The 25,769-nt window shown below is 46.6% G+C and overlaps 1 pseudogene; it reads right to left on the bottom strand.

The window, feature by feature from the left end:
• Positions 1-1,359: 1,359 nt before the first annotated feature.
• Positions 1,360-25,294, bottom strand: LOC115481515 (annotated as a pseudogene).
• Between the last annotated feature and the right edge of the window lie 475 nt (positions 25,295-25,769).

The following is a 25,769-nucleotide window of genomic DNA, read 5'->3' as shown; positions in this document are numbered from 1 at the left end:
CGACCTCGGGCGGGGGGGGGGCACGGGGGCGGAGGATGGCGGGAGCCGACGTTTTAAAGGAGGAGAAAGGGAGGGAGGGGGCCGGGGCTGCCCAAAGTTTTGTGATTTTAATGCAGGGGGAGCGGGGAGCAGCGGCGACCTCGGGTGGGGGGGGGGCAAGGACGCTCATAAAGGACGCTCCTGACGAGTGTTTTTGCCCCTTCCGTCCCGATTTTTTTTTTTTTTTTACATTACAGTTTGGAAGCCGGGCAGCCCTAACGAGGGGTACAGACCTCTCGTTAGCTTTCCGGTGGTTTTCCAGCGTTAGGGAAGCGGTAAACTTTGATGCATCTCATTTCAATAAGGTTTCTACACAATTTGCTCATCTGCATTCCGTTTTCGTTAGCTGCTACCGTTGTCGGAAAAAGGCCTTTAATGCATGTCACGGTTTAAAACTTGTTCGTTAAAGGGTTGTAAAAGGGTCGTTAAAGTTTAGTGCATCTTGCCCTCAGTGACCAGCATTTAAAAACTGCTGGCTCAATACTGCCCCCTACACACTTTTCTGAGTATAACCAGTGATTGCAAAGTTTTCTTTATTATAGAGGCTGGAAATACAAGTTGCATTTTTTTTCTTATTGGCATCCACTTGATCAGGGCTGTGAGTTAAGGGACCCTCCCTGCTCTGAGGAGACCAAGCTTTGGAAGCATTGAGGGGGGGCGGTGAGTGGAGGAGTGGCCTAGTGGTTAGGTGGTAGACTGAGGAACTGAGTTCGATTCCCACTTCAGGCACAGGCAGCTCCTTGTGACTCTGGGCAAGTCACTTAACCCTCCACTGCCCCATGTAAGCTGCATTGAGTCTGCCATGAGTGGGAAAGCGCGGGGTACAAATGTAACTAAAATAAAAATATAAACCCTTGCCTCAGACAGCAGATTGTCTTGGGGTGCCCTGGGTGGGGAAGATGTGCATGACTGATGGTTCTCTTAGGTCTTCAGATACCCTTTGGCCTGCTCTGGCTGGGTTTCCCAAAGTGCTTGGGATTACCTCAGTAGTTGACGGAGGTTTTGCTGTTAATGCATTGTAGCTTTGGCTGTTACTGTGTGTGAGGTGCCAAACCTTTACACTGTTTAGTAAATTGGCTGCTTAGTGTTTCTCCCTTTCTGCTTCTTAGTCTGTCTCATTCTACCCCAGCACATAAGCACCGCCACCCTGGGAAAAGACCAAAGGTCCATCAAGCCCAGCACTCCGTCTCCGACAGCGGCCAATCCAGGCCCCAAGAACCTGGCAAAAACTCCCAAATTTAATAACGATCAATGGACTTTTCCCTGCTCCTAACCACATCTTCTACCTTTCATTATTCTCTATCTCATTGTCTTTCATACCCCCCCCCCCCCCCACCTCCCTTAATTGATTTGTTCTACTGGCCCGTCTGGCTCCTCCTCTGGATCTCTGCCCCAAGACTCCTTGCCTAGGTTAGAAACTCATTAATCAAAGGACTTCTTTGTCATTTCTTCTATCTGCACAATTGTTAAAGCAAATTTGATTAACCCCTGTATCTGGCATTCCCATATTAGTGAATTTCTTTATCTTAGGTTAATTTATTAATACAAGCTATGATTTGATCCTTTGAGGTTTTCCACATTTAGACCACTTCTCATGAAGGAGGACAGGAGCTGTGGAGCCCAGTCGCGAAACAAGAGCGGGATTCTAGTGTGCTCATACTTGTAGTACATCTCCCACTGGCGGAGGACCCCTCCTTTGATGATCTCTAGAGCACACTCCTCCTTGGGTGATGCTGGATAGCGGACCAAGTCGCCAACAACTTTCAAAGCCGATTCTGTGAAAAAGGAAAGGAAATTTGATGTACTGATTTTCCGTGGATGCAATCAAAGTAGTTTATATACTATATATACAGGTGCTTATTTTGTACCTGGGGCACTGGAGGGTTAAGTGATTTGCCCAGAGTCCCAAGGAGCTGCAGTGGGAATCAAACCCAGTTCCCCAGGATCAGAGTCCACTGCACTAACCACTGGGCTACTCCTCCACTCCTTCCACCAATAAGAGCCAACCTCATCAGTGATGTCACAATGGCTTGATTGCCCAATACTTGGCTCACTTCTGATATTGTGATGTCATAAGGGAAAGGGGAAGGGAAATGGGACTTGATATACTGCCTTTCTGAGGTTTTTGCAACTACATTCAAAGTGGTTTACAAAGTATATACAGGTACTTATTTGTACCTGGGGCAATGGAGGGTTAAGTGACTTGCCCAGAGTCACAAGGAGCTGCAGTGGGAATTGAACTCAGTTCCCCAGGATCAAAGTCCACTGCACTAACCACTAGGCCACTCCTCCACTCATTCCACCAATAAGAGCCAATCTCCTCAGTGATGTCACAATGGCTTAAAGTCCACTGCACTAACCACTAGGCTACTCCTCCACTCATTCCACCAATAAGAGCCAACCTCATCAGTGATGTCACAATGGCTTGATTGCCCCATACTTGGCTCACTTCTGATATTGTGATGTCATAAGGGAAAGGGGGAACGGGAAATGGGACTTGACACGCTGCCTTTCTGTGGTTTTTGCAACCTACATTCGAAGTGGTTTACATAGTATATAGAGGTACTTATTTGTACCTGGGGCAATGGAGGGTTAAGTGACTTGCCCAGAGTCCCAAGGAGCTGCAGTGGGAATCAAACCCAGTTCCCCAGGATCAGAGTCCACTGCACTAACCACTAGGCTACTCCTCCACCACTTACTCTTTGGGGTTCTACATGGAATGTTGTTACTCTTTGACATTATGCATGGAATCTTGTTAATGGGACTTGATCTACTGCCTTTCTGTGGTATTTTGCAACTACCTTCAAAGCGGTTTACATATATTCAGTCACAAGGAGCTGCAGTGGGAATCAAACCCAGTTCCCCAGGATCAGAGTCCACTGCACTAACCACTGGGCTACTCCTCCACTCCTTCCACCAATAAGAGCCAACCTCATCAGTGATGTCACAATGGCTTGATTGCCCAATACTTGGCTCACTTCTGATATTGTGATGTCATAAGGGAACGGGAAATGGGATTTACACGACCGCCGCCTTTCTGTGGTTTTTGCAACCTACATTCGAAGTGGTTTACATAGTATATAGAGGTACTTATTTGTACCTGGGGCAATGGAGGGTTAAGTGATTTGCCCAGAGACACAGAGAGCTGCAGTGGGAATTGAATGTGGTTCCCCCACATTCTCAGGCCACTGCACTAGCCATTAGGTTACTCCTCCAATATCTTTGGAACCCAAGAATAAAGGGTCATGGTTGCCCACACAGTTCTTACTACTATCTGATGTGCCACCTTGCTAACCTGTGTGCTTTGTGGATGTTTTGCATCAACTAGTGAAGAAGTCAAAGACTGAGATTGAAGGATTTTTTTTCCCTGTCTGTCAGGAAGGACCCAGAAGCCCTAATTGTGAAATATGGCCCCATAATTTCCAGACATGTTCCTGATCTGAGCAAAAGATAGACTGGGAGCAATGGCGGCCCTACCATTAGACCACCTCAGGCGGCGGCCTCAGGCAGCACTCTTTACGGTGCGTTATCTTTCCCCCATTCCTTCCCTCCACAGCCTGCCTACCTTTTTTTGGTTTTCAAAAGTTGGAAGTGGTAGCGATCCACCTACGCTACCCTGTCGCAGGCACTGGCGTTTCCTCTGTACTGTGGGCCACCCCTCTGATGTAACTTCCTGTTTCCTCGGGGGTGGGCCACAGTACAGAGGACCCTGCCACTGCCAACTTGAAAACAACAGAAGGGGAGACGGTTGAGGGAGGAAGGGGAGAGGAGTTAGTAAAAGAATGTGGAAAGATGTTGGACTCGGCCCGGGAGGGGGCGCCATCTCATCCTTGCCTCAGGCGACCGATTGCTTTGGGCCACCCCTAACTGGGAGGTTACAAAAATATATCTAAATAATTTGATAAGCTTTTTCAAAGTAATTAGTACATGATTCAAAAGAAGTCCGTCATTGAACAGTGTGACAACACCATCAGTCTTAGGAAGAAAGGAATTCTCGGGGTGATCATGATGTAAGATGGAAAGGGGGTGGACTCAGAAGGCATATTAGATCACACTTCTTCATTGAAAGCATGCTGAGCACATGGACTGGTCCCAGTACAGTTGACCAATACAAAGACAAGAACAGAATTCAAGATAAGCAGAAAGGATCCTTTCTTGTAAAGTCCACGATGAAATGTGGTCTACAGCACTGCAAAAGGAAGTGAGCTGGGCAGCCTAGATGGGCCTCATGGTCTTTATCTACAGCCATGTTCTCTGTTTCTATGCTGCCTCTGATCAAAATCTCTGTTATTATAAATAGTCCACTCAATATTCTGCCTGTGACAGATAATATTGACTGTTACAGGCAGAATTGGCCCCAGATAATCAAGGCCAGGCCATGTCCAGGCACCAGCATTGAAAACCAGAGACTAATTCTTGCTATGGAAGCCGTCAAAGCTTATGCAGGTCTCAGCCTATATTCAGCCGGGATCTGCTAAGGGTTTCTAGTTAGCTCCTGACCCTTGGCATGATTTTGATCTCCACTCCCAACCCCCCTCTGATACCTCTCCCTCCCACCCCACCCCCAGATTAGCATGAACCCCCTCCATTCCTATCCTCCCTACCACTGTTCACATGGCCAACAGGAAAATGCTGAACTTGGGGGGGGGGGGCAGGGGGGACTAGGGCTAACTGGGAGATAAGTGTTGGTTCACATTATTTAGCTTTTTTTGACCCATGATTCCCTCGATGGTAATATGCACCCTGAATATAGTCGGGAACAGAAGTACAGGAGGGGGCAAACGGCTGAAGCAGAGGGTCATAGTGAAAGGGTTCTTCCCTGCTGTGTTGAAAGCGCCCTCACTGTCCTTTTACTGCCCACACATTCATCGTTGTTTTAATCAGGACTTGATAATGAGTGTGACTGTTGGGCAGACTGAACGGACCATTCAGATTTGTATCTGCCGTCATTTACTATGTTTCTATCACCTCGATGATCAAAATTCTGGCGCTGTTTGGAGCAGCACTGGAAAATACCACCAGATCAGCTCGTCATAACAACTCCTTTAATGCTGAAGGCTAATGAGATGCAAATATAGGCAAGTTCATAGCGTTGAGCATTAGGGAATTGTTTAGAAGTTAGAGGGAGGATGGTGCCTGGCGCATACCCAGAATGTTAGAGGAGTTTCCTATCGTCCCGTGCTACAACCCTCGGAATACATTTGCCTTTGTTTGAAATGAGGTTGAAGGGGGGCAAACTCAAGAAAAATGTCAGGAAGTATTTTTTCACGGAGAGAGTGGTGGATACTTGGAATGCCCTCCCACGGGAGGTGGTGGAAATGAAAACGGTAACGGAATTCAAAAACGCTTGGGATAAACATCAAGGAATTCTGTTCAGAAGGAATGGATCCTCAGAAGCTTAGCAGAGATTGGGTGGCAGAGCCGGTGGTTGGGAGGCGGGGCTAGTGGTTGGGAGGCGGGGCTAGTGCTGGGCAGACTTCTACGGTCTGTGCCCCGAAAATGGCAGATACAAATCAAAGTCAGGTATACACATAAAGTAGCGCATACGAGTTTATCTTGTTGGGCAGACTGGATGGACCGTACGGGTCTTTCTCTGCCGTCATCTACTATGTTACTATACCCAGAATGATAAAGGAGGGGGGGGGGAGGGAAGGAAGAAGTGCCAGTTTCCTAGCGTCCCGTGCTACAACCCTCGGAATACATTTGCCTTTGTTTGAAATGAGGTTGAAGGGGGCAAACTCAAGAAAAATGTCAGGAAGTATTTTTTCACGGAGAGAGTGGTGGATACTTGGAATGCCCTCCCACGGGAGGTGGTGGAAATGAAAACGGTAACGGAATTCAAAACGCTTGGGATAAACATCAAGGAATTCTGTTCAGAAGGAATGGATCCTCAGAAGCTTAGCAGAGATTGGGTGGCAGAGCCGGTGGTTGGGAGGCGGGGCTAGTGGTTGGGAGGCGGGGCTAGTGCTGGGCAGACTTCTACGGTCTGTGCCCCGAAAATGGCAGATACAAATCAAAGTCAGGTATACACATAAAGTAGCGCATACGAGTTTATCTTGTTGGGCAGACTGGATGGACCGTACGGGTATTTCTCTGCCGTCATCTACTATGTTACTATACCCAGAATGATAAAGGAGGGGGGGGGGAGGAGGGAAGGAAGAAGTGCCAGTTTCCTAGCGTCCCGTGCTACAACCCACGGTCAGGAAGATGTGAGGGAGAGCGACCTGACCCAGGCACAGAACCCAGCAGGCGGAGCTCTTCCCAGGCACTGGTGGCCCCTCCCCCCCATGCCTTTACCTGTCGCTCAGTGCAGTCTGCAGTGCATTGTGGCAGTAGCCTCTGGATGTAAAGAACCTGTTCCTGTTTTGTAGAATTTATCCTGTCTCTTCCAGTTACCTCAGTTTCTCAGGCTGTTCGGTGAGTTTCAGTTGTTGCTTTTCCCGGCTGTGCTTGGGAGGGTAGGATCCATTCCAGCTCCAGATCCACCTGTAGTAATGGGCTGTTAGACGCCCTTACGCCAGCTCTGAGCTGGCGTAGGGTTTACAGCGTAAAGGTGCCCTTGCCAAGCGCACTATTCTTTATGCATCAGGGAAATAGGAAGCGACCTCCTTTTGAATACATTAGTATGCTATTTGCATTGATCTGGGGTGAGTTCCTTCTTTCTCCTGGTAGATGCCTCTGAGCATTGTGCACTGGCAAACGCATTAGTCTGGCGCTAACGCCCTCTAGTGTCTGCATTTGCTTCTGTGTATCAGCACATATGACACTAGGTAGTTGTTCCCACACCCCAAGGAGTTAAACTTGCCCCTCTCCTCTTTAGCCTCTCCAAACATCTGAGTCACCAACCACTTCTTTATCATATCTCTCCTGTTCCCTTTTCCTCTAGATCAGGGGTGGGCATCCTTTATACACATTCTCCCCCTCCCCTCCCCTCCCCTTCTGAACCACTCCTAGTCTTACTGGTAGGAGCTGGGAGTGAACAGCAATGGTTCTCCTCCTTAGGATTAGTTCAGTGCATGTTCTAAGCAACCTGGATTGGCTCAATTTTTTTTTGTTACATTTGTACCCCGCGCTTTCCCACTCATGGCAGGCTCAATGCGGCTTACATGGGGCAATGGAGGGTTAAGTGACTTGCCCAGAGTCACAAGGAGCTGCCTGTGCCTGAAGTGGGAATCGAACTCCATTCCTCAGTTCCCCAGGACCAAAGTCCGCCACCCTAACCACTAGGCCACTCCTCCACTGTTGCTACTATTTGAGATTCTACATGGAATGTTGCTATTCCACTAGCAACATTCCATGTAGAAGTCGGCCCTTGCAGATCACCAATGTGGCCGCGCAGGCTTCTGCTTCTGTGAGTCTGACGTCCTGCACGTACCGCAGCCTTCTACATGGAATGTTGCTAGTGGAATAGCAACATTCCATGTAGAATCTCCAATAGTATCTATTTTATTTTTGTTACATTTGTACCCTGCGCTTTCCCACTCATGGCAGGCTCAATGCGGCTTACATGGGGCAATGGAGGGTTAAGTGACTTGCCCAGAGTCACAAGGAGCTGCCTGTGCCTGAAGTGGGAATCAAACTCCATTCCTCAGTTCCCCAGGACCAAAGTCCGCCACCCTAACCACTAGGCCACTCCTCCACTGTTGCTACTATTTGAGATTCTACATGGAATGTTGCTATCCCACTAGCAATATTCCATGTAGAAGTCGGCCCTTGCAGATTAGCAATGTGGCCACGCAGGCTTCTGCTTCTGTGAGACTCACAGAAACAGAAGCCTGCGCAGCCTTCTACATGGAATGTTGCTAGTGGAATAGCAACATTCCATGTAGAATCTCCAATAGTAGCAACATTCCATGTAGAATCTCCAATAGTATCTATTTTATTTTGTTACATTTGTACTCTGCGCTTTCCCACTCATGGCAGGCTCAATGCGGCTTACATGGGGCAATGGACGGTTAAGTGAGTTGCCCAGAGTCACAAGGAGCTGCCTGTGCCTGAAGTGGGAATCGAACTCAGTTCCCCGGGACCAAAGTCCACCACCCTAACCACTAGGCCACTCCTCCACTCCAATGGGCCCTTAGTCTGAGCTAACACGGCATTTCTCATATTCTTGACTTTTCCTCTCGCACCTTACTAGATTCAGAATGGATCAAGTGTTTGCATGAGTGGCTTCCATGGTGCTAAGCTGGGGTGGAGAGGGAGGGTCACATCTGCTCATCTTACCTGTATTGATAAAGCTGATAATGCAAAGTGTGATGGAAACATTGACACTCTTCAGGATAAATTCCTGCCTTAAGGAGCTGAAAAATCCATCCAGGGCAAACTTGGTTGCAGAGTAGGGAACTGCAAGTGGAGATCCATTTTCCTTTTCCCTGTAGAAAAAATACCTGCAATTAGTTTTTAAATATTTGAAACTGAAAACTGATAGATTAATACCTCAGTATTCCTTCTGATATCTTCTTGCAGCTCATAGAAAGGTGCACTACGGTTCCCGTTTTCCACTCTTTATCATGTATGCACACACAGATATGCACACACAGATATGCACACACAGATATGCCTGTAAATTTCATGCAGACAAGACAAACTTATGTGCAGTACATACCTATGAACGGCACACACACGAATACACAAACACATAGAGGAACAGAGAGACACAAAATAATTCTGAAGAAAAAGACCAGGAGCACATACTTTCACGCATGAAGCTGCGGTGCGCTTCGTTAAGGTATCATGAAGAAACGACAGGGAGCAAATACTTTGCACGCTGAAGCTGCAGGCTGCGCTGTCGTTAGATCATGAGAAACAGACCTAGGGAGCACATACTTCACGCTGAAGCTGCTGTGCGCTTCGTGAATATCATGAAAGAAAAAGACCAGGGAGTCACATACTTTCACGCTGATAGCTGCGGGCGCTGCGTTCTAATATCGATGAAGAAAAGAGCAGGGAGCACATACTTTCACGCTGAAGCTGCGTGCGCTTCGTAATATCATGAAGAAAAGAGCAGGGAGCACATACTTTCACGCTGAAGCTGCGTGCGCTTCGTTATATCATGAAGAAAAGAGCAGGGAGCACATACTTTCACGCTGAAGCTGCGTGCGCTTCGTTAATATCATGAAGAAAAGAGCAGGGAGCACATACTTCACGCTGAAGCTGCGTGGCGCTTCGTTAATATCATGAAGAAAAGAGCAGGGAGCACATACTTTCACGCTGAAGCTGCGTGCGCTTCGTAATATCATGAAGAAAAGAGCAGGGAGCACATACTTTCACGCTGAAGCTGCGTGCGCTTCGTTAATATCATGAAGAAAAGAGCAGGGAGCACATACTTTCACGCTGAGCTGCGTGCGCTTCGCTAATATCCTGAAGAAAAGAGCAGGGAGCACATACTTTCACGCTGAAGCTGCGTGCGCTTCGTTATCATGAAGAAAAGACCAGGGAGCACATACTTTCACGCTGAAGCTGCGTGCGCTTCGTTAATATCATGAAGAAAAGACCAGGGAGCACATACTTTCACGCTGAAGCTGCGTGCGCTTCGTTAATATCATGAAGAAAAGAGCAGGGAGCACATACTTTCACGCTGAAGCTGCGTGCGCTTCGTTAATATCATGAAGAAAAGAGCAGGGAGCACATACTTTCACGCTGAAGCTGCGTGCGCTTCGTTAATATCATGAAGAAAAGAGCAGGGAGCACATACTTTCACGCTGAAGCTGCGTGCGCTTCGTTAATATCATGAAGAAAAGAGCAGGGAGCACATACTTTCACGCTGAAGCTGCGTGCGCTTCGTTAATATCATGAAGAAAGAGCAGGGAGCACATACTTTCACGCTGAAGCTGCGTGCGCTTCGTTAATATCATGAAGAAAAGAGCAGGGAGCACATACTTTCACGCTGAAGCTGCGTGCGCTTCGTTAATATCATGAAGAAAAGAGCAGGGAGCACATACTTTCACGCTGAAGCTGCGTGCGCTTCGTTAATATCATGAAGAAAAGAGCAGGGAGCACATACTTTCACGCTGAAGCTGCGTGCGCTTCGTTAATATCATGAAGAAAAGAGCAGGGAGCACATACTTTCACGCTGAAGCTGCGTGCGCTTCGTTAATATCATGAAGAAAAGAGCAGGGAGCACATACTTTCACGCTGAAGCTGCGTGCGCTTCGTTAATATCATGAAGAAAAGAGCAGGGAGCACATACTTTCACGCTGAAGCTGCGTGCGCTTCGTTAATATCATGAAAAAGAGCAGGGAGCACATACTTTCACGCTGAAGCTGCGTGCGCTTCGTTAATATCATGAAGAAAAGAGCAGGGAGCACATACTTTCACGCTGAAGCTGCGTGCGCTTCGTTAATATCATGAAGAAAAGAGCAGGGAGCACATACTTTCACGCTGAAGCTGCGTGCGCTTCGTTAATATCATGAAGAAAAGAGCAGGGAGCACATACTTTCACGCTGAAGCTGCGTGCGCTTCGTTAATATCATGAAGAAAAGAGCAGGGAGCACATACTTTCACGCTGAAGCTGCGTGCGCTTCGTTAATATCATGAAGAAAAGAGCAGGGAGCACATACTTTCACGCTGAAGCTGCGTGCGCTTCGTTAATATCATGAAGAAAAGAGCAGGGAGCACATACTTTCACGCTGAAGCTGCGTGCGCTTCGTTAATATCATGAAGAAAAGAGCAGGGAGCACATACTTTCACGCTGAAGCTGCGTGCGCTTCGTTAATATCATGAAGAAAAGAGCAGGGAGCACATACTTTCACGCTGAAGCTGCGTGCGCTTCGTTAATATCATGAAGAAAAGAGCAGGGAGCACATACTTTCACGCTGAAGCTGCTGCGCTTCGTTAATCATGAAGAAAAAGCAGGGAGCACATACTTTCACGCTGAAGCTGCGTGCGCTTCGTTAATCATGAAGAAAAGAGCAGGGAGCACATACTTTCACGCTGAAGCTGCGTGCGCTTCGTTAATATCATGAAGAAAAGAGCAGGGAGCACATACTTTCACGCTGAAGCTGCGTGCGCTTCGTTAATATCATGAAGAAAAGAGCAGGGAGCACATACTTTCACGCTGAAGCTGCGTGCGCTTCGTTAATATCATGAAGAAAAGAGCAGGGAGCACATACTTTCACGCTGAAGCTGCGTGCGCTTCGTTAATATCATGAAGAAAAGAGCAGGGAGCACATACTTTCACGCTGAAGCTGCGTGCGCTTCGTTAATATCATGAAGAAAAGAGCAGGGAGCACATACTTTCACGCTGAAGCTGCGTGCGCTTCGTTAATATCATGAAGAAAAGAGCAGGGAGCACATACTTTCACGCTGAAGCTGCGTGCGCTTCGTTAATATCATGAAGAAAAGAGCAGGGAGCACATACTTTCACGCTGAAGCTGCGTGCGCTTCGTTAATATCATGAAGAAAAGAGCAGGGAGCACATACTTTCACGCTGAAGCTGCGTGCGCTTCGTTAATATCATGAAGAAAAGAGCAGGGAGCACATACTTTCACGCTGAAGCTGCGTGCGCTTCGTTAATATCATGAAGAAAAGAGCAGGGAGCACATACTTTCACGCTGAAGCTGCGTGCGCTTCGTTAATATCATGAAGAAGAAAGGCAGGGAGCACTAATTTCACGCTGAAGCTGCGTGCGCTTCGTTAATATCATGAAGAAAAGACCAGGAGCACATACTTCACGCTGAAGCTGCGTGCGCTTCGTTGCTCTTGCTTCTGTGTGGGTAGAAACTTCTGTGAAACTAACAATTGCAGAATTGAAAATACATTCTACCCGTTACCTTCAGTACAAACTGCGTCTAACTCGACTGCCTTTGCTTCAGGAAGCAGGGGGAAGAAAGCCTGGCTCTTCTCCCAAGCCTTTAATTCATGTGCTGATGACTATCCACTCACTCCACACCTGATTAGCTTGCTGTACCCCCTGTAAATTAGACCAGCCCCTTACATCTTGCCATCAGTTTTGCCAACCCATCTATTATCCCAGTTGACTCTGCATTACCCAGCTTGTTCCCTTGGCTACGTAGTAAGTTATTCATTGTATTCCATAGTAACATAGTAGTAACATAGTAGATGACGGCAGAAAAAAGACCTGCACGGTCCATCCAGTCTGCCCACAAGAAACTCATATGTGCTACTTTTGTGTATACCCTACTTTGATTTGTACCTGTGCTCTTCAGGGCACAGACCGTATAGTCTGCCTAGCAATAGCCCCCCTCCCAACCTCCAGTCCCGCCCCACCACCGGCTCTGGCACAGACCGTATAAGTCTGCCCAGCACTATCCCCGCCTCCCAACCACCGGCTCTGGCATAGACCGTATAAGTCTGCCCAGCACTATCCCCCGCCTCCCACCACCGGCTCTGGCACAGACCGTATAAGTCTGCCCAGCACTATCTCCGCCTCCCAACCACCACCCCGCCTCCCAACCACCGGCTCTGGCACAGACCGTATAAGTCTGCCCAGCACTATCTCCGCCTCCCAACCACCAGCCCCGCCTCCCACCACCGGCTCTGCCACCCGATCTGGACTAAGCTCCTGAGGTATGCATATTCCCTAAGCTGCAAATTTGCATTTTACTGCATGCTCACCTCTACTGAACAGTGGTGCTGTAAGACAGCAATAACAGTTTGCATAATGTGATAAATAAGAGGCTGTCCTAGCCGGGGCAGGTCTCTAGATGGCGCTGTTCCCCTAAAAATGCCCAGGATGTCCGGGGTAGGCCACTAGAGGGCACTAGGAGAATAGGTGGAGGTCGCTAGGACCGGGGAGAGCCCTGGGAGGTCCACAGGTGTAGGAGGTTATGGGCTGGGTCCTGTGTAGCTAATTAACCACTTTATACCCCACCTGAGATGTGAAAGGAAGAAGAGAGAGCTGGTAGCTGAAGAAAGAGAATCCCCCTGGAAAGAACTGGCTAAACCCTATGGACTTGTGGTGGACTGTGTGCTCAAAGAAGGAAAACAGGCTGGGGTAAGAAGTCCCTAAAGCATTAGTGTTGGACTGTGTAGCCTCAGTACTTAGAGGAACTGTGTGTTCAAAGAAAAGACCGTGAGTCTAAAGAAGGGAGGACTGTGTGTCCAAAGAAGAAGTAGGACTGGGTGTCCAAAGAGCTCCCCACACAGATACCTGGGCTCAGTACTAACTTCAATACTTTGGGGACTTCTAACCCCAGGCTTTGCAGCCTGCTTCTCAGTACTGGGACACACAGCCCTCCTCCTTTGGACACACAGTCCTACTTCTTCTTTGGACACCCAGTCCTTCCTTCCTTGGACACCCAGTCCTTTCTTTGAACACACAGTTCCTCTAAGTACTGAGGCTACACAGTCCAATACTAATGCTTTAGGGACTTCTTACCCCAGCCTGTTTTTCTTCCTTGAGCACACAGTCCACCACAAGTCCATAGGGTTTAGCCAGTTCTTTCCAGGAGGATTCTCTTTCTTCAGCCAACAGCTCTCTTCTTTTCCTTTTACAACTCAGGGGGGTAAAAAGTGGTTAATTAGCTACACAGGACCCAGCCCATAACCTCCTACACCTGTGGACCTCCCAGGGCTCTCCCCGGTCCTAGCGACTTCCACCTATTCTCCTAGTGCCCTCTAGTGGCCTACCGGACATCCTGGACATTTTTAGGGGAACAGCGCCATCTAGTGGCCTGCCCTGGCTAGGACAGCCTCTTATTTATCACAATACGTACTGATTGTTTGCTATGTTAAAGAGGATATGTGAAAGAAGACCCCCCTAATCTTACTCAAGAGAATTCAAATCTGGATTTTACTTTTCTCCAGTGTCATGAACAAAGGGCAGTTGGAGCTGCCATACAAGGCTTTCCTCACCAGAGCAGCAATCTAGACCTAAATAAATCTTGTTAACTTTTTGCTGCCTCCCAGTGCTCAAGCAAGAGGATCTCTACATCTAACAGTGTTCCAATGCTTGCTTTCTTGGGAGTTCACTGTCCCCTTCCCCCTGTATTGTAGGAACAACCTATCTATGTTATTTGAAGAATCGAACGTGTGCTGATGAGGTGTTTCTTTGTTATCAGGCTGACTTCATATCGTATCTGTTATTTGAATTTTCTTTAATTCTTTCTATTATAGTATAAAGTTTGATGTAAGCCACATTGAACCCAAAATTGTTTGGGGTACAAATCAGCGGCATAGCTAGGTGGGGTGCCAGAAGAGCGACTGCTCCCCCAAAGGGACTTCGGACGGTGCCAATTTTCCAGTCCGTCACATTTACGCTGTGCATGCATGCGCCTACGCAGTACACACGTGCGCCTCTCCGCTCCCCCTAGCGTCACAACCTGGCTATGCTTCTGGTACAAATGCCATAAATAAATAACCCATCTTGAAGGTAGCCTGCTGAGGTAACGTGAGTGAGGCTGTGGCTTGGATTCATCACAAACACAGTCAAACACACACAGGGTTTGCAAGCAAAAGGAAAGACTTTATTGCTATGATTTAGCATGTGCACACCTGTTACTTCACAGGCTTTCATCCAGCGCTAGTCCCTGCTGACAGTTAAGAATAATTATAATAATTTCAAGTGGAACCCAACCCCCTACTTCTTACGTCCTTACAGTAACCCCTTTTCACTACCAGTAGCAGAAATTGGAACTAATTCATTTCTTGTCTTGCATCCGCTTTTTTTGTTGCTTATTTAGTTTCCCTATGGCTATGTACACTGATGGCGTTCTTCATGGGCATAGTTTGGGGGGGGGGAGAGGGGGGCATTGCCCCCCCCCAAACAAAGGACCGGCACAACGCGCTCTCAGTCCCTACTTCCCACCCTCCTCTCCCCGACAACCCTCTTCTCCGTTCCTTCCTGCCCCCCCCCTCGGGCGTTTAAACCTTTTATTTTCAGCAGCGATGACAGTGAAGAGCAGAACAGCAAGCAGACTCACCTCCAGCCTTTCCCTTCCCTCACAGTCAGTGTCCCGCCCTTGCGGAAACAGGAAATAAGTCACCAAGGAAGGCAGGACACTATCTGTGAGGGAAGGGAAAGGCTGGAGGCGAGCCTGCTTGCTGTTCTGCGCTTCACTGTCATCGCTGCTGAAAATAAAAGGTTTAAACGCACGAGGGGGGGGGGCAGGAAGGAACGGAGAGGCAGAGGAGGGCTGTCGGGGAGAGAGGCAACATCACTGGACATGGAGGGGAGGGAAGGGGCAGAGGAGAATCGCTGGAAGGGAAGGGGACAGAAATTGCTGGACATGGAGGGGAAGGCAGAGGAGTGAGGAGAATTGCTGGACAGATGGAATGGAGGGGGCGGGGGAGAGGATACTTACTGGATGGATAGGGCAGGGGAGAATAGAGAGTTGCTGAACATTGATGGAGAGGAGGGAACTAGAACTCAGGGACTGAAAAGGGGGAGCTGGGGAAGTCACTGGACATGGATGGGGGGAGGGTGGAGGTCAAAGCAGAATTGTTGGACATAGGGGGAGGGCAGAGGAGAATCGCTGGACAGGGAGGGGCGGGGGAGAGACGAGAAATCACTGGACATGGAGAGGAGGGCAGGGGAGAGAGGATAATTGCTTGACATGGCTGGAGGGGTCAGGGGAGAGAGGAGAGTTGCTGGACATGGATGGAGGGGAGGGAAGAGGAAGGAGATGCACATGGATGGAGGGGAGGGCAGGGGAGAGAAGAGAAATCGCTGGACATGGGGGGAGGACAGGGGAGAGAGGAGAATTGCTGGACATGGATGGATGGAGGGGGCAGGGGAGAGAGGAAATTTGTTGTATATGATGGATGGAGGAGAGGGCAGGGGAGTTGCTGGACATGGATGGATGGAGGGGAGGAAAGTCAGGAAGGAGATGCACATGGATGGAGGGGAGGGAAGAGAGGAGAAATGTTGGACATGGATGGAGTGGATGGCAGGGAAGAGAGGAGAAATGTTGGACAAGGATGGAGGGAAGGAAAGACAAAGGAGATGCACACGGATGGAGGGGAAGTGAGAGAGGAGAAATGGACAATGGAGGAGGGGAGAGGAGTGAGGAGAAATGCTGGATGGATGGAGGGGGAAACTGCTGAATTTAAGGGGGATTGGAACACTTTGAGGGCAGGTACTGAAACTCGAGGAAGGATAGGGACAGGGCTACAGATGGTAGACAGGACGCATAAGGACACAGGAGGATGGTGGACATGGTGAGAGAGAAAAAAATCAAATGGAAAAATGACACTGCATAAAACAGAAGACACTGGGACCAAAACGAATAGAAAAACTAAATGATCAGACAACAAAGGTAGAAAAAAGTATTTTATTCAGAATTTATTAATTGGAATATGTCAGCTATTGTAAATGTGCATCTGTGATATTTTGCATGTAAGTTTCAATTTTTATATATTGTTGCATGCCGAGTCTAACTTCTTGAGGTAACTTTCCAGTTCAGTATTTTGCCTTCATATTTTTTTATTTCTAGTTCCATGTCATATCTGTTGTCATGTGTTTTTCATGTGTGATCAAGGTGCAGTATTCTGCTAGCGTGTAGTATTTGCAGCCCTTTTTGTTTTTTTCACTTGGTAGTGTACTGGTGTTTTAGAGCCCTGTGTAATTACAGTGGTGCCTTTCCACACATAAGGTTGTGCTCATTCTGTCCTTGGAATTAGTGCTGTTATGGTTTGGTAAGGCTATGAGTGTGTTTTTGCACAATTTTGTGTATAGTGTTTTGCAGTGGAGAGATTGTGTGTTGGCTTTACTGAGGTGGCACCAAAACATCAGAAAGGGTTTTAGAGCCTAAATCATGACCCACTACCTCTTGAAGGATCTACATATAGAGCTTGTGCATTTCTAAGGTACACTGGCATGGTATGGTATGGTATGGTATGGTATGGGAAAGGGGGTGGGGAAATACTACTGGAGAGGAAGAGGGAGTGCTGGGTAGGAGGAAAGAAGGAAGGAAGGAAGGGAGAAAGAGCTGACCTTTTTGGGAATAACAATAATGTATATGTATGAGATCTCATACATACATTATGGTTATTCCCAAAAAAAGCCAGCTGTTTCTCCCTTCCTTCCTTCGTATTAGCATATTCATTTGCATATATATATATATGCAAATTAATATTCTAATATGCCCCACCCCATCCTTTGTCCCCCCAAATGAAAAAGTCAAATTATACCCATGGCATTCTTCTCTACATAAAGGCTGTGCAGTGAGGTCTTCCTTCCTAGTCCCAGAAGGAGGCTGGGAAGGGAGAGGAGGAATTAATTTTCCCAGGGTGGAAGTGGAAAGCCCGCATATACTCACCTGCAATTGAGGAGACCACAACGATGCTCCCGTTGGTGTCTTTCAACATGGGCAAAGCCGCTACCGTCATGGTCACATAGCTGAGAAAATTAATCTCCATAAGCTTCCGCACATATTTAATGTCTCCATTAAAGAAATTGATGTAGTAATTTCCAATGTGGTTGAGGATCAGCATGTCCAGACCACCTGTGTGCACAGTACGGAGGAAGCAGAGTTATTTCGGTAAGTCAGGAGTAAGCAAACAGCTAAAGAAGGGTGGTGGTGGTAGTGGGGGAGGGGGGATAATATTTATTTATTGTTTGCATTTGTATCCCACATTTTCCCACCTCTTTGCGGGCTCAGTGTGGCTTACAATAAGATATGAATAATGAAAATACATTTGTTACAACTTGGTTATGGGTTACATTGTACAAGTTATGCGAGATAATCAAATTATCATTAGGAATATCACAATGGGACATCAACATTGAGACATTGGGAGGAGACAATGGGAAGCTTAAGGGCAGTGTTAAGACACAAAGGCACATGGTGTACATATTTCTGTGAGTAAATGTATGAGTAATGTGGATTTATGGGGGATGAGAGATCATAAGTAGATGTATGATGCATTGATGAACAGTGAGTGTGGACTCTATGTGTTTTGGTTCTTTCCGTAAATTGTCTCAAATAGATGGGTCTTCAGTAATCTGCGGAAGGATGCTTGTTCGTGGATCGCTCTTAAGTTGCGCGGCAGTGTGTTCCAAAGCTGCGTGCTCGTGTGAGAAAAGGTTGACGCGTGTAGCGTCTTGTATTTCACGCCCTTGCAAGTAGGGAAATGGAGAAAGATCAGTTTTTCACATCTCTGATGGGCAGCATAGGACAAAAATGGAGGGGTTTAAGTGCAGCAGGGGAGACTTGAATCAGACAGTGTGAGAGTCGGTACGCATTGGAACAAGTTACCGAGAAAATGGTACATTCTGGAAAGAAAGAGGTGACTACAATTAGACTGACCAAAAGTCTAGTCATTAAAACCATTACTGCTATATATAATAAAAGTGAGTCAAGTATAGAACAATCAAGCCATTGTGACATCACTGATGAGGCTGGCTCAAGCATTGATGGAAAGAGGCATTATGACATCACTGTCATTGATGAGGTTGGTTCTTAGGCATTGGTGGAATGAGGCATTGTGACATCACTGATGTTCTTAGGTATTGGTAGAATGAGGCATTGTGATGTCACTGATGAGGTTAGCTCCTAGGCATTGGTGGAATGAGGTATTGTGACATCACTGATGAGGTTAGGCATTGGTGGAATGAGGCATTGTGACATCACAATATCAGTGGTTGTGGAATGGATTTTATGTTAGGTAATTTTACTGACTAAACACTTCAAGTTTTGGTGTTAGATCAAATTATCAAATTAATATAAATAAATTGCTGGTATGAGTATATTTTATAACCGTAAATACAGGGTACCAAGTAGATTTTCAGCCTTCTTTACCACGCTCTCAGCAAAGACCATGTCATCCATGCTTCCAGCGATATAGTGAGCGGAGGGAGCTCCCAGCTCTAAACACTTTGCCACGACCTGAAGAAGAAAAATCGAGTTTAGCATTTACCCAGGAAAGAGTGAGTTTCGCTTCATTTGACATTTGTGTTTATGTTGCAAAAAATCCACCAGCGTTGATGCAAGCATAGAAAGTAATTTATGAGTGATCTTGGATCAACGACTGGAGAGAGGTGTGTGGATTCCTCATAGATCTGACTAGAACACAACACAAAACGGGGAGAAACCAGGAATGGATGAGTCTGACCTAACAGAATTATTAGAGTCAATTTTCAGTAACACATTTACCAACCACCTGTAAACATGTAACTCCGGTATTCATCAGTTTTCAGACACTATGGGGGCAATGCTGTAACTGGATGGGGTGGGCCATAGCAGCATAACCTATAATGTAACCTGGGCACCCAAGTTCCATTATAGAATTCTACTGTACTCCGATATTGATGCCCCTAATATTTAGGCATCCCCAGTTACAGCAGCCGTAGTGTGCCTAAATGTGAGTTATCTAAGCAGTGACGTAGCCATGGGTGGGCCTGGATGGGCACAGGCTGAACCACTGAGCTCAGCCCCACCAAACTGTGGCACATTTCTGATGTGGCTGGCAGGGGTCTCGCCAGCTGAAGACACCTAGAATCTCTCCCTTCCCTGCAAGTGTTCCGGTGTCTTCTAACTCCACCCCCTCCTCCTTCTGTACCTTTTCAACCTTTCAGTGCTTCATTGTCAGGAAACAACGACTCATATCCACTACTCACACAGCCCAAAGCCCTCCCTCTGATGCAACTTCCTGTTTTTCAAGACCAGGTCAGAGGGACGGCATGAGTAGCAGCTTTGAATCACTGCTCACTGCTGGTGAAGCTCTAAAGGGTTGAAAAGGTACGGAGGGAGGATGGGGGGGGAATTGAAATATGATGGTCTGGGGTGCAGTGCAATGGGAAATGCCGGGTGGGGGGGGGGGGGGGCGAGGCTTTTGTGGCCACGCACTTAGGGCTCAAACCCTACCAAAATAGGGTGACTGGCTATGCCCATGTAGCTGAGTAATTGGGAGGGAAAGGGAATTGATATACAGTACTGCCTTTCTGTGTTTTTTTGCAACTACATTCAAAGTTGTTTACAAAGTATATACAGGTACTTATTTGTACTTGGGGTAATAGAGGGTTAAGTGACTTGTCCAGAGTCACAAGGAGCTGCAATGGGAATTGAACCCAGTTCCCCAGAATCAAAGTCCACTGCACTAACCACTAGGTGATGTCCCCCCATGCTCTGTCCTATGTAGGCTCTCACTGGAAATACACTATGTAAATGAAGTGGGTATTTGCAGAATAGCACCTACCGTAGATTACCTGGTAGCGTTACATGCGTCCATGCTAATATTCTAAACATTTATATAAGAAAATGTGGGGACCTAGGTTACATATTTACTCTTTATATGGATGGGGTCAAGCTAACAATACATCTCACTGCTTCAATGCTATCCTTATACCACCCAATTCTATGCTTGGCACTCAAAGTTAGGCGTGAGATGGTGCACATGGGTTTAGAATAGGGTCAGTTACACTCGTAACCTAATTTGCTAATTAGTTTCTAAATTGGCACTTATTTGAAGATAAGTTTCAATAATGAGCTTAACCCATTAGTGCCCAACGTTCCCATCAATTTGTTCTCATATGATTTATTATGGGAACGTTGGGCACTAATGGGTTAACAAGCACTAATTGTTAGTGGAGGAGTGCCCTAGTGGTTAGAGTGGTGGACTTTGGTCCATGGGGAACTGGGTTCGATTCCCACTGCAGGCACAGGCAGCTCCTTGTGACTCTGGGCAAGTCACTTAACCCTCCATTGCCCCATGTAAGCCGCATTGAGCCTGCCATGAGTGGGAAAGTGCAGGGTACAAATGTAACAAAAATAAAATAGATACTATTGGAGATTCTACATGGAATGTTGCTTTTCCACTAGCAACATTCCATGTAGAAGGCTGCGCAGGCTTCTGTTTCTGTGAGTCTGGGCAAGTCACTTAACCCTCCATTGCCCCAGGTACAAATAAGTACCTGTATATAATATGTAAGCCGCATTGAGCCTGCCATAAGTGGGAAAGCGCGGGCTACAAATGTAATAAAAATAAATAAATAAAAATAAATAATTGACAATAATTTGAAGTTACACATGTAATTGACGTATGCCCCTTGTCATAGAGTCTATAGATCCCTTCATAGCATCCCCTAACAGTGTCAGAGCCGCCTTAAAACCCATAGTCCCACCCAGGGGCGGGGAAGTGACATGAGAGGGGCGGAGCCAGCAGGGCATAGTCCAGGAAGTAAATAAGCTGAGGCCATAGCTCGGTTAAGGAAGCCCAAAGGGAAGCAGTGACACCCAAGTGCATTTGCCTCCACCACCTATGTGTGAACTGTAACTGCTATAGTCAGGTAGGCCAAGTTCAACTTGGAACCTTGAAACTTTGGACTTTGACTCAAGTAACACATTGGTAACTCTGGAGAAGCAGGCCAGAGAGAAGTAAAGTGTTGTACACCAGGGCCCTGCAGGAGCATCTTGCTACATTTAAGAACTTTTTTGTGTTTTACATTTAAACAACAATTTTTTTGTTTATTTTCTTCTCCCTACCTGTGAATGGAACAGGACTCCTACCTCATAGTTATAATAAGCTGTCCACCTGATATTTAGCGCCACTTAACTGCTCAAAACGGATGCTGACTGGTTACAAAGCACTTAACTGGCTATCTGCCGATAGTCAGCAGAGGATAACCGGCTATTCTCCGCTGAATATCCGCAGTTAGCAGCTGCCAACTCTTTCTTTACAACATCCGTAAAATCCGCCCCTTTTTTCCGAGCGCTCTACCAAAACCCTCATCCACACCCTTGTCACCTCTCGTTTAGACTACTGCAATCTGCTTCTTGCTGGCCTCCCACTTAGTCACCTCTCCAGTCGGTTCAAAACTCTGCTGCCCGTCTCATCTTCCGCCAGGGTCGCTTTACTCATACTACCCCTCTCCTCAAGACCCTTCACTGGCTCCCTCTCCGTTTTCGCATCCTGTTCAAACTTCTTCTACTAACCTATAAATGTATTCATCTGCTGCTCCCCAGTATCTCTCCACACTCGTCCTTCCCTACCCCCTTCCCGTGCACTCCGCTCCATGGATAAATCCTTCTTATCTGTTCCCTTCTCCACTACTGCCAACTCCAGACTTCGCGCCTTCTGTCTCGCTGCACCCTACGCCTGGAATAAACTTCCTGAGCCCCTACGTCTTGCCCCATCCTTGGCCACCTTTAAATCTAGACTGAAAGCCCACCTCTTTAACATTGCTTTTGACTCGTAACCACTTGTAACCACTCGCCTCCACCTACCCTCCTCTCTTCCTTCCCGTTCACATTAATTGATTTGATTTGCTTACTTTATTTATTTTTTGTCTATTAGATTGTAAGCTCTTTGAGCAGGGACTGTCTTTCTTCTATGTTTGTGCAGCGCTGCGTATGCCTTGTACCGCTATAGAAATGCTAAATAGTAGTAGTAGTAACAGGGTTTCTAAATGGAATGTTGCTATACACTTTGAAATTCTGCATGGAATCTTGTTATTCTTTAGAATTCTAGAATCTTGCTACACTTCGGGGTTCTACATGGAATGTTGCTATTGTTTGGGTTTCTGCCAGTACTTGTGACCTGGATTGGCCACTGTTGGAAAGAGGATGCTGGGCTTGATGGACCTTTGTTCTGTCCCAGTGTGGCAATACTTATAATGCATATATGTCCTGCAAGATCAATGTTGGGATTTACATGCAGTCCCTAGGATTTCTAGGTTTACAAAGGTGCTCGTGTTGCACAGAGCTCTACTGAAGGGATTAGGGAGGTCGCGTCCCCTTAATCCACTAGTGTTTTTTGTCTCCCCCTCCCCCCCCCCCCCCCCCCCCCACCTTGAAGCAGTACTGGCAAAGGATATTGGGCTCTGTGACAGCTTGGGGAAACATAGACATGTATGTTTCTAAAATGGCAGACCCATGTTTACCCCGTTGATCTTTTTGATGTTGACAACATGAGTGCTGTTGCTCCGTGTAGCCAGCACATGGGTGGCCATTCCTGCATGTAAGTTAGAAAAACTCCCTGTCAACAGATCCGTTTCTGAATTACTGACGAAAATTGACATGTCCCAACCTGGATGTCTCAGTTCCAGTTTCTACGTTTTTCCTAAAATCTGCCTTCACATGTGGAGTCGAATTAATAGGGCTCTGTTTATAGCGTTGTGGGAATATGCAAACAAAATAAACTGAATCCCAGCAAGAACGAAAAGTCAAACATACTCCATTTCTGAAGGTCCATCCTCATCTTTTATACATGTATGAAAAATTGTGATGATTGTGCCTACAAACGAGTTCTTGCTGGGATTAGAGTTTATTTTGTTCACACACGGAGTGGCACTGAATATAACAATTATTTAAATGCAGGAGGTCAGTGTTTAAGGTAATATGGTGACTGGCATGACTAAATATCGCCCCCTTGATTATGACTGTGTATTGATTCACACATAGAATTCAACCAGAAGACCACCAAAAAGGGCTCCTTTGGGAAACTGGGGAAAAGATTGCTCCCCAACTTTCCCACACACCTTCTTAAGCTTCCTTCTGTCCGTGCGGTTATCAGAACATGGGAAACCCATCTGTGCCAGGTGATATGCCATCTGCTCACCAATTCCAGTACTGGCACCAGTGACAATGGTCCGCTTCCCTTTCAGCAGCTCTGAAGAACAAAAGATAAAGGCACAGCTGAGTTTCAGGGTGCCAGCACAACATTGCCATCTAAATTATAAAGCTGACATCCCTGGCCAACAGGTTGGTCTAGGCTTTACCCTAACACGTTCCTGTCATTTCAGTACTTTTTATAATGGTTAAAAATGTCATACTGTGTTACTTATTTCCAACTTCAGTTTATGATTAACTTACATGAATACTGATTTTCAGAAATGAAAAAAATACTCTGGCTAGGAATTTTCCATTTCTGATATGTCTGCGAAGATAGATGAAAGCCGGGCTCCACTCCCCAAGCCTTTAATGAAGACACAAGGACTAATGCCAGCTTGTACATACTGTAGCAGGACTTGCTTATCCTCTCCTAGCCAACATCATTTCCTGCACCTTTTCTGACTCCATGTGCAATTTTAAGTGGGTTTCCCTTATTTTCTGTTACACTGTCATGTCTCCTATTAACACGTTTTAGTGTGTATTATATTGACATTGTGTTAGTAGCATTCTATAGCAAACGGATAGTGGAGACGACCAAGGGCAAGGTGTGACCTAAGAAGTCTCTTAAAAATTTAAGAAACAAATTTACATAAAACCATACGAGGAAAGGGCATAACCATGGTGGGGGCTCAATACAGACCGTGTTTCAGCGACAATGACTGTCTCAGGAGTCCACAATATACCAATCTTAGGGAAAAACAAAAGTAATAGCCACATAAATGTTGCCATACTGGGACAGACCGAAGGTCCATCAAGCCCAACGTCCTGTTTCCAACAGTGGCCAATCCAGGTACAAGTACCTGGCAAGATCTCAAAACAGTACAAAACATTTTAAGCTGCTTATCCTAGAAATAAGCAGTGGATTTTCCCAAGTCCATTTTATAATGGCTTGTGGACTTTCCTTTTAGGAAGCTATCCAAACCTTTTTAAAAACCCCGCTAACTGCTTCCCTGGCCACTGCACATTTACTGCCAAGGGGAGAGTATTGGCGTTCGCCTCCCTAAATAATATACATCTACTAGAGGAAAAGGTCTCTGGCTACCACAGACACTATGCTTGGAGAGATAGGGAGTGGGGTTCACCTAACAGAGCCTACACAGCTGCTGAATCTGCACAAGGAGAAGCTGGAATGAGGAACCAGCCCTTCACTGCAGTTCTGATAAAGAAGAGGGAGAAATGAGATCAAGCCCCTCTTTGTCCTTAAGTAGCATTCTATGCCATAATGTGTATTGTATCTGAATATTTTTACTGCTGTAATTGTCTGTTGGCCTAGTTGCGGTACACTGCCTTGAGTGAATTTCTTCAAAATGGTGGTGAATAAATCCTAGTAAATAAATAAACAAAGGTAGATATTTCCTGCTAACCTATGTCTACATCCACCCCAAGAAAACTGAAATTAAAATGTGTCTGCTTTAATCTGGGTCAGGGGCACAAAGCGAAGCTGTTTCCTAGGAACTCAAGACTGCTCCCTCTGTTTAGGGCCCAACTCTGCAGCTGAGCCACTTGAAGACTCTTTACCTCTCGGATGGTCATTTGGAAAACATACCTGGTTTGAACTCATCACCGCCTGAGTAGAAATAACGGCCAGAACAAGTCCCAGCAGGGGAATGAGCAGCTTTCGGGATAACAGGGCCATAGTGTCAAAGGGAGGAAGAAACTGCAGGAGATTTGATCCGAAAGCTGCAGGCCAGAAGCAAGACGTTCCAAGGAAGTGCGTGCCCACAACTTGGCAGCTTGTGTTGTGAGTGAAAGTGTCACATGCTGTTATTTGAACGAAATTAACCTTTGAGACTAGCAGAGCTGCCAAGTTACCATTCCAGGAGGGAGACTTCTTGTCCAGTCCTGGATTTCTGCCAACCTCATCATGGTGCTTTATGGGACCTGCAGCACTGATTTCAATGGACAGAATTATGGACTACAAATTCCACACTGCTTTGGGATGTAAGTTTAAAATCAGGACTGGCCAAAAGTCTCCCTCCTGGAATGGGTAACTTGGCAGGTTCTGGACTGGTGTGGCAGTGAGATCAAAGATAGGATACGAAAATTATAGTAGTCTGGCCTGCATATGAACAGTAAAGTCACTAGAAAAAAATGTTTGAACGTTCACAGGGCTGACTCCCAAATTTTCCTGAGTCAACCCCACCCCAGTATGTTTTCTGAAACACAAAGATACACGGGAAAGATCTGTTTCATTTCTTACTTCAAACGGTTTACGGACTT

Source organism: Microcaecilia unicolor, chromosome 12, assembly GCF_901765095.1.
Source record: "Microcaecilia unicolor chromosome 12, aMicUni1.1, whole genome shotgun sequence".
Lineage (NCBI taxonomy): Eukaryota > Metazoa > Chordata > Amphibia > Gymnophiona > Siphonopidae > Microcaecilia > Microcaecilia unicolor.
The sequence above is the reverse complement of the archived record's forward strand: the minus strand, read 5'-3'. Positions and strand labels throughout refer to the sequence as shown.